The sequence below is a fragment of the Durio zibethinus genome, chromosome 11 (assembly GCF_047325235.1).
Source record: "Durio zibethinus cultivar Kanyao isolate XHJ-2024 chromosome 11, ASM4732523v1, whole genome shotgun sequence".
In the NCBI taxonomy this organism is placed as follows: Eukaryota; Viridiplantae; Streptophyta; class Magnoliopsida; order Malvales; family Malvaceae; genus Durio; species Durio zibethinus.
Window position 1 is genome coordinate 11,299,556 of NC_143172.1, and position 8,818 is coordinate 11,308,373.

The 8,818-nt window shown below is 42.5% G+C and overlaps 2 non-coding genes and 1 pseudogene across 2 annotated transcripts; all 3 read left to right on the forward strand.

Annotated features, from left to right (window-relative positions):
* Positions 1–1,287: 1,287 nt before the first annotated feature.
* LOC149516128 (18S ribosomal RNA) lies at positions 1,288–4,213 on the forward strand (annotated as a pseudogene).
* A 293-nt stretch (positions 4,214–4,506) lies between these two features.
* On the forward strand, positions 4,507–4,662 carry LOC149516129 (5.8S ribosomal RNA). The gene has a single exon (XR_016346729.1). It is a non-coding gene; the product is annotated as a 5.8S ribosomal RNA (ribosomal RNA).
* A 232-nt stretch (positions 4,663–4,894) lies between these two features.
* On the forward strand, positions 4,895–8,272 carry LOC149516130 (25S ribosomal RNA). Its single transcript, XR_016346719.1, has one exon. It is a non-coding gene; the product is annotated as a 25S ribosomal RNA (ribosomal RNA).
* The last annotated feature ends 546 nt before the right edge of the window (positions 8,273–8,818 follow it).

Genomic DNA, 8,818 nt, shown 5'->3' on the forward strand with positions numbered 1-8,818 from the left:
ACACTGCACCCAAGTGGGCCCAAGAAAGGGGCTGAACTAGAATCATCTAAAAGCCTTCAAGATTTGTAGCACATAGAAAGAGACCTAGTCAATCCTTAAAATCAGGATGTAATCTATCATTTTGAAATCAAAAATGTAATCCATTGATATTAGGAACTACCATATAGAGCTAGGTCTTTAACTATAAATAAAGGGCCAGCCCCTCATTCGTATTCAGTTCATCACTAATTAATATACAAAGCATTCCAACATTCTTTTATGTTCTTAGCTTATGTATTTTGCCTTTCAATTTTGGTTTTGTGCTCACATGCTTATTTTGTAGGCTGACGTAGGCATACGAAGTTTATTCCTAATCTAAGGCTACATGGAGTTTGGCTTAAGATCAAAGCCTATGACACCTGAATTAGGTAACGACTCCTTGGGGTGGTACAAGCAGAACCTATAGTCATGGGCTTGGCTTGGCCAAGTCTCTCAAGTATGTGGCAGTCTATGGTTCTTTCTTATCGACCATAAAAATGGCTTGGCCTAACTAAGCCCATGCATGTAGCCAATTCTACCCAAGACCCTAGGAACAAGTCTCTGAATTGGGCAATGTCTCATTGGGGTGGTGATAGTGGAGTTTGCATGTACGGTCCTGGCTAGACCAAGCATTAGTGGTGTTATGGCATTATTGCCTATTGGATGATAGGGGCAGTCTTGTGGCCTTTGCTTGTGTTTTCTATGCCAAACGATTACGGCATGGCCTCATACATTGTTTCCTCTACTTGCTTATTGAGTAATCAATCAGGTGGGCTATGGATCGATGCACGTGGATGCTACCACTTATACACAATGGGCATATGAGTGTTGCTATGATTGTTCATGTTGGCAGGCTTTATGCTTCATGCATCAAACTATCGATCGGTCATCTTCTTCAATCTCACCCTATGTGGTCATTGTACCCTAGAGGCACAATCAGGATCCTATGCTACATACCTAAATTAATGAAAACTAGATGTCTTGCCATCTTTTATCTATCTTGTGTCCTTAGGGGCTATGAGTTGGACCTCAATCGTGCCTCGTGTCCTAAGTGTGCCACCCAAACCTCTATGGCTGCATTGGTGCATTAGTGTTCAATCATGTTCTCAAATGCAGAACATTTTGTAGGTGTGAGCTCTTGACCCTTGTTCATCCAATGCTATGCATTTCACTTGCTCAACACGCATGATGCTTGTGCTCTGTGTTGGCTCTCTCCAACACTCAGTCAGTGCATTAAGGCCCAGCGATGCCAACATCCTGAAGGAATGCTACATGGTTGATCCTACCAATAGTCATATGCTTGTCTCAAATATTAAGCCATACATGTATAAGTATGAACTAATTTAGATTGTGAAACTGTAAATGGCTCATTAAATTAGTTATAGTTTGTTTAATGGTATCTACTACTTAGATAATCGTAGTAATTCTAGACTTAATACATGTAAGAAACCTTAACTTTTGGAAGGGATGCATTTATTAGATAAAAGGTTAACGTAGGATTTGCCCATTGCTTTATGATTCACGATAACTCAACGGATCGCATGTCCTTTATGCCAGCAATGCATCATCCAAATTTTTACACTATCAATTTTTTATAGTAGAAGAGTGGCCTACTATGGTGGTGATGGGTGATGGGTGATGGAGAATTATGGTTCTATTCTAAAGAAGGAGTCTTATGGTCAGGCCCTGGTGTGCCTCAGTCTACCCTGACTAACCCTTAGCTGAGCAGTGGTCAAGGCCTTATTGGCAAGATGGTGGTCTTAGAGCTATGTGTGGGCATTTTAAGCAAGAGAACATGTTTCTAATATTGTGTGAGGGCAATGTGAGCCCTAAGCCCCAAGATGCATGGGCAAGTACGAGCTAGTGGGAGGGATCCTAGAGCCAGGTAGCCAGTCGGGTGATATCAATCAAAGCTATGTGTAGGCACCCTTGTATGGATTAGTAGAGCAATGAGTGGAATACTAGAATTATGGTGACCAAGAATAAGATCACCGAACCCTGAGTTGGTTGAAAAAAGGCCCTAAAAAGGTTGGCAAGAAAAGTGTTTCAAATATTTTTATAGTGCCTGGTAGGAGGCCTAGAAAAGCTCTTACACTCTTTATAGGGGGACGACTAGTATTAGCTCTGCACCACCCCCTTGGCTAGTGGGTAGGCAGAGACTTGCCTAGTCTGAAGTGAGCTATTCCTAGGCACATATGATGTTTAGGTGGGCAGGCATTATAAGATCATGAGTGTGGCACAGTGTCCCCTTAGGTCATGGTAAGCCTGAGGATGGTGGGCAACAGCAAGCCTCGTATCGTGCCTTTGTGTTAAACAATTGGGTTAGAAGGTAGCATTTGCTATGCCATTCAGTTTCCCCTTCTTGAGCTAAAAAGATCATGATATGGTGTCTATATAAGAGGGGCACCAATGAGCCTTAGATATGAGCAGGCTAGTAGGCTAGCACATTACTAGACCTTTGTGGCCAATTAGCAAGAGGATGTTGTGGCTGGGGTAGCACACCCAAGTCCCTGAGGTGGGATGGGCATGATGTTGAGTATCCATCATGTGTGTGGGTAGCCTAAAATGAGGCTAGGGGTTGAGGCCCTAAGAAATGAGTTTCATTGGATGAGATGAGCCTAAAGGCTCTAGGTTGGTTACTAACCAGCATCTGTGTTGAGCTTACGAGATCTTGGCACGAGAGATTGCATACAATGTGGGCAGATATGTATTGGATTCTCACCATGCCAAAAAGAAATAATAAGATGAGAACCAAGGTTGTAGGCCCCTATGAAAATTTGAAGGTCAGTGCTCGAAAACTTGATGCCTATGGGTAGAGATAGGTGCTCGAGGCCACCCTTAGAATCATGGGCTCATGAGTTGATGAGAGTTGGGTTCCTCCCTATTAAGGTGTGACCTTACAATGTCAGAGCCAGGAAAGGCTCATGAGTATGCAGCTTGAAGGATCAACATTGAGTTGTCCATGGGAAAATGGATTCTTGAAAGGTTGACCTCGACTATGAATAGTCTTGGTGCTACACGGACAAGTAGTTTTGATCTAAGGAACACATGGCATGTGACAAGGAGCCTGAAAAATGGCTACCACATCCAAGAAAGGCAATAAGCATGCAAATTACCCAATCCTCACAAGAGGAAGTAGTGACAACAAATAACAATTTTGGGCTCTATGAGTCTAGTAATTGGAATGAGTACAATCTAAATCCATTAACGAGGATCCATTGGAGGGCAAGTTTGGTGCAAGTAGCCGTGGTAATTCTAGCTCTAATAACGTATATTTAAGATGTTATAGTTAAAAAGCTTATAGTTGGAACAAGGGTTGGATCATCTGGTCTGACTCACGATAAGCATCGGTTTACTCGTCCCTATTGTTGGTGATGCATTCCTGGCTTTAATTGGCTAGTTCATTCATCTAGTGCTATTACTTTGAAAAAATTAGAGTGCTCAAATTAGGGTTTAGGGTTTAGGCACAAAGGGCGGTATTAGTATTTCATAGTCAAAGGTGAAATTCTTGGACTTATGAAAGATGAACAACTATGAAAGCATTTTCTAATGATGTATTCATTAATTAAGAATGAAAGTCAGGGGCTCAAAGATGATCAGATACTGTCGAGACATAGTAAGGATTGACAAAATGAGAGCTCTTTCTTGATTCTATGAGTGGTGGTGCATGGCTGTTCTTAGTTAGTGGAGCGATTTGTCTAGTTAATTCCATTAATGAACAAGACCTTAGCCTGCTACCTAGCTACGCGGAGGTGATCTTTTGTGGCTAGCTTTTTAAAGGGACTATGGTAGCTTAGGCCAAGAAAGTTTGGGGCAATAACAAGTCTTGATGCCCTTAGATGTTCTGGACCACACGCACCTACACTGATGTACTCAATGAGTGTATAGCCTTGGTCAATAGGCCCAGGTAATCTTTGAAATTTCATTGTGATAGGGATATATCATTGTAATTGTTGGTCTTCAATGAGGAATTCCTAGTAAGCACAAGTCATCAGCTCACGTTGACTATGTCTCTGCCCTTTGTACACACCACCCGATGCTCCCACCGATTGAATGGTCCAATGAAGTGTTCAAATAGTGATGATATGATGGTTCACTACCCACGATGTCATGAGAAGTCCTCTAAACCTTATCATTTAACAGAAGGAGAAGTCGTAACAAGGTTTACATAGGTGAACCTGCAAAAGAGTCATTGTCAAAACTAGCTTAATGAACAACCCATGAATGTGTTAATGAAACACTGAGGGACCGAGGGAGCCTCAATGCCCCGAGCCTCTTCTGACCCTGGACAGGCATGACAGTCACTATGTTTTACCTCTCAGGTGGGCAATACGATCGGCATCATTGTCCATGACTGAATAAAATGAACCCTCAATGCAAATCACTCAAAGGAACTGGAATGAAAAAAAGTATGTGCACCATCACCATCCCATTCATGGTGCATGTATGGGTGGCACTATGAGACGTTTTGTCATGAAAAACCAAAACAACTCTCGAAAATAGATATCTTAACTCTCACATCAATGAAGAATGTAGCAAAATATGATACCTTGTGTGAATTGCAAAATTCCATGAACCATCAAGTCTTTGAAGGCAAGTTGCACCCTAAGCCATTAGGTCGAGGGCACACCTACCTAGATGTCATGCATCATCACCCCTTCCAACCCCCCGCCCATCGGGCTTCAAGTGAACGGGTAGAAGATGGCCTCTCATGATCTCATTGATCATGGTTAGCCCAAAAGTGAGTCATCGACAACGATAGCACCGTGATCGTCAGTAGTAAAGCTCTCGACATGCCTCTTCTCTGATGATGTGTGCTCATTATCCATCTAAACCCCATCAAAGCCCCCACATCACTCAATCGATGCTCACTTCACAACCTCAGGTCAGGCGTAATTACCCGCTAATTTTAAGCAAACCAATAAGTGGAGGAAAAAAACCTTACCAAGATTCCCCTAGTAACGACGAGCAAACCAGGAAGAGCCTAGCTTGAGAATCAGGTGCCCCTAGCATGTAAATTATAGTCTAGTGAAGCGTCCTCAATGGTGGACCGAGCCCAACTCTTCTTGAAAGAGGCACTAGAGAGGGTTAAATCCTCGTTGTGTGTAGACCCTGTCGCACTATAAGAGGCTATCTATAAGTCAAGTTATTTATGATGCAGCCCTAATCGAGCAGTAAGTTCCATCCTAGGCTGAATATGGGCGAGAGACCAATAACGAACAAGTACCATAAGGGAAAGATGAAAAGAACTTGAAAAGAAAGTCAAAGAGTGCTTGAAATTGTCAAGAGAGAAGTAAAAAGGGGCTGATGATACGTCCCATTCGGATATGAATGGCGAGAGCCAGTCCGTCAATCAATTCAAGGCATGGATCGATGCAGGTCATGGCTGTGGCCTAAGCCTGGGTTTCTGATATGCCCATGGAGACATCATCTCCATGATGGTGGAATGCAACACGCGTCATCTTGGCATGCCTTGGCACAAGCATGCTCCTAACATCAGCTTGCGGGCTCCCCATCTAGCCCATCTTGAAACACGAACTAAGAAGTCTAACATGTATGTGAGTCAATAGGCTAGAAAACCCATAAGACACAAAGAAGCTGATTAGCAAGATCCCTCATAGGTGCATCATTGATCGACCTTGATCTTTTGAGAAGGATTCGAGAGTGAGCATGCCTGTAAGTCCTAAAAAATGGTGAACTATTCATCAGTAAGGTGAAGCCAGAGAAAACTCTAGTGGAGGCCTGTAGCAATACTGACATGCAAATCATTCATCTAACTTGGGTATAAAGGTGAAAGACTAATTGAACCACCTAATAGCTAATTCCCTCCAAAGTTTCCCTTAAGATAGCTAGAACCTTTAGTGAGTGCTATCGAGTAAAGCTAATGATTAGAGGCATCGGGGATGCAATGCCATTGACCTATTCTCAAACTTTAAATAGGTAGGATAGCATGGCTGCTTCATTGAGCCATGCTATGGAATTAAGAGCTCTAAGTGAGCCATTTTTGGTAAGTAGAATTGGCAATGTGGGATGAACTAGAAGCTGGGTTATAGTGCCCAACTATGCACTAACCTAGAACCCACAAAAGGTGTTGTTCGCTTAAGACAATAGGATGGTGGTCATGGAAGTCAAAATCCACTCAAGAATGTGGAGCAACTCACTTGCTGAATCAAATAGCCTTGAAATGGATGGTGCTTAAGCACGTGACCTACCCAGCCATCGAGGCAAAGGCTAGGCCCTAATGAGTAGGAGAATGTGGCAATCGCCACAAAACCTAAGGCATGAGCTTGGACGGAGTGGCCATTGGTGCAAATCTTGTCAATAGTAGCAAATATTCAAATAAAAACTTTGAAAGCTTAAGAAAGGAAAGGTTCCATGTTAATGGCACTTGCACATGGATTAGTCGATCATAAGAGACGGGGGAAACCAATCAGATAGCGTATATGGCACGAGGTTTAAAAGGGAATCAAGCTAAAATTCTTGAACTGAGATATGATGACTGATAGCAATGTTAGAGAGTTCAGAGATGTCAATGGGAGCTTCAAAAAAGGTTTTCTTTTCTGTTTAATGACCTACCCACCATGTAACAGCTTAGCCAGAGGTAAGGTCTAGTGGCCAGAAGAGCACCGCATGTCATGTGGTGTTTGGTGCACCCCTTACGACCCTTGAAAATTTAAAGGACTGAGTGTTATCTGTGCCCAATTGTTCTCATAACTGCATCAGGTCTCCAAAGTGAACAGCCTCTAGTCGATGGAACAATGTAGGTAAAGAAAGTCAAAAAAATGGATCCATAACCTTGGGAAAAGGATTGGCTCTAAGGGCTGGGGATGGGGGGGCCTAGTCCCAAACCTATCAGCTACCGGTGCATTGCTTGAGCTCCTCCCAAGGTGAGAGCAGGTCATTACATGTCGGTGGAGGGATGGACTGGGAACAGCTCCCTCGAGGGCCTTCCCTGAGGGATAAATAATCGATTCAAAATTGGTACAGATAAGGGGAATCTGACTATTTAACTAAAACAAACTATTGCGATGGTCTCTGTGGATGCTCAACAATACGATTTCTGCCAGTGCTCTGAATGTCAAAGTGAAAAAATTCAACCAAGTGCGAGTAAACGATGAGAGTAACTATGACTCTTTTAAGGTAGCCAAATACCTCGTCATCTAATTGGTGACACTTATGAATGGATTAATGAAATTCCCACTATCTTTGTCTACTTCCCAGTGAAACCATAGCTAAAAGAATAGACTTGGTAGAATCAACAGGGAAAGAAGACCCTATTGAGTTTGACTTTAGTCTAACTTTGTGAAATGACTTGAGAGGTGTAGGATAAGTGGGAGCCCTCAAGAGAAATTGAAATACGACTACTTTTAACGTTATTTTACTTATTCTTTGAATCAAAAAAGAGGCACGACCTCTTCTTTTAGACCCAAGACTAGCCTCGGCCAGTTGATCCTAGTGGAAAACATTGTCAGGTAGAAAGGTTAGCTAAGGTGGCATATCTATTAAAAGATAATGCAGGTGTCCTAAGATGAAATCAATAAGAATAAAAATCTCATGTGAAACAAAAGGGTAAAAGCTCATTTGATTTTGATTTTCAATATGAATATGAATGGTGAAAACATGACTTATCGATCTTTAGATCTTTAGATTTGAAGCTAGAGGTGTTAGAAAAGTTACCATAGGGATAACTGGCTTGTGGTAGCCAAGTGTTCATAATGACATTGTTTTTTTATCCTTTGATATCAACTCTTCCTATCATTACGAAGCAAAATTCACCAAGTGTTGAATTGTTCACCTTTCAATAGGAAACGTGAGCTGGGTTTAGATCATCATGAGATAGGTTAGTTTTACCCTATTGATAGCAGCGTTACAATAGTAATTCAACCTAGTATGAGGGGAACCGTTGATTCGCACATTTGGTCATCATGCTTGGTTAAAAAGCCTATGGTATGAAACTACTGTGCACTAGATTATGACTAAATGCCTCAAAGTTAGAATCCATACTAGAAGTGACACTCAAGTCCATTCCCCGATTATTGACCCATAGTAAGGGCCCATGGCCCCCAAGGGCATGTATCATAAGTGCAGCCCCTGTGGTGGACAACTTGTGCAGGCCTTCTTAAAGCTCAATTCCCATCGAGCGATAGGTAGAATCCTTTGTAGATGACTTAATATGTGACAGAGTATTGTCAATGGTAGAATGGCCTTATTGCCATGATCCACTGAGATTTAGCCCTTTGTCACTTTGATTCATCCCTCTCTCCCCCCTACACCTACCAAAGTCCTCTCACTTTATTTTTTACACTGCACACCTCTGGGGTTAGGGATGAATGGTGTTTTCCATTGCAACTGATTTAGTTGAGCGATGACATCCTTCCTTCAAGCATCCAAGTAAACAACAATCGAATGCCCTTAGTATTCATTATAGGGATGAGCTTGTCCTTAGTGCAAGAACTTGCCTCGAACTCCATTGGCCCTCGTTGGCCCTTGGTGTGGGTTGTTGGCTTGAATGCCATCGATAGCATCTGGCCTTTGGTTGGCATGGGCAGTTGCATCCAACACCATTGACAGTTGCTAGCTCGTTGTTGCCTCAGACACCATTGCCAAATGCTGGCCCCTTAGTGTGGGATGTTGCTTCAGACACCATCACCAGATGCTGGCACTTCATGTAGGCACTTGCCTCGATCACCATTGGTGCAAGCTAGCCTTTGGTTGGTGTAGGTTGTTACCTCAAACACCTTTTTAGTAGGTGCTGGTGTCACGGGTAGAGATTTAAGCTTTAGGTTTGTATAGCTTCAAG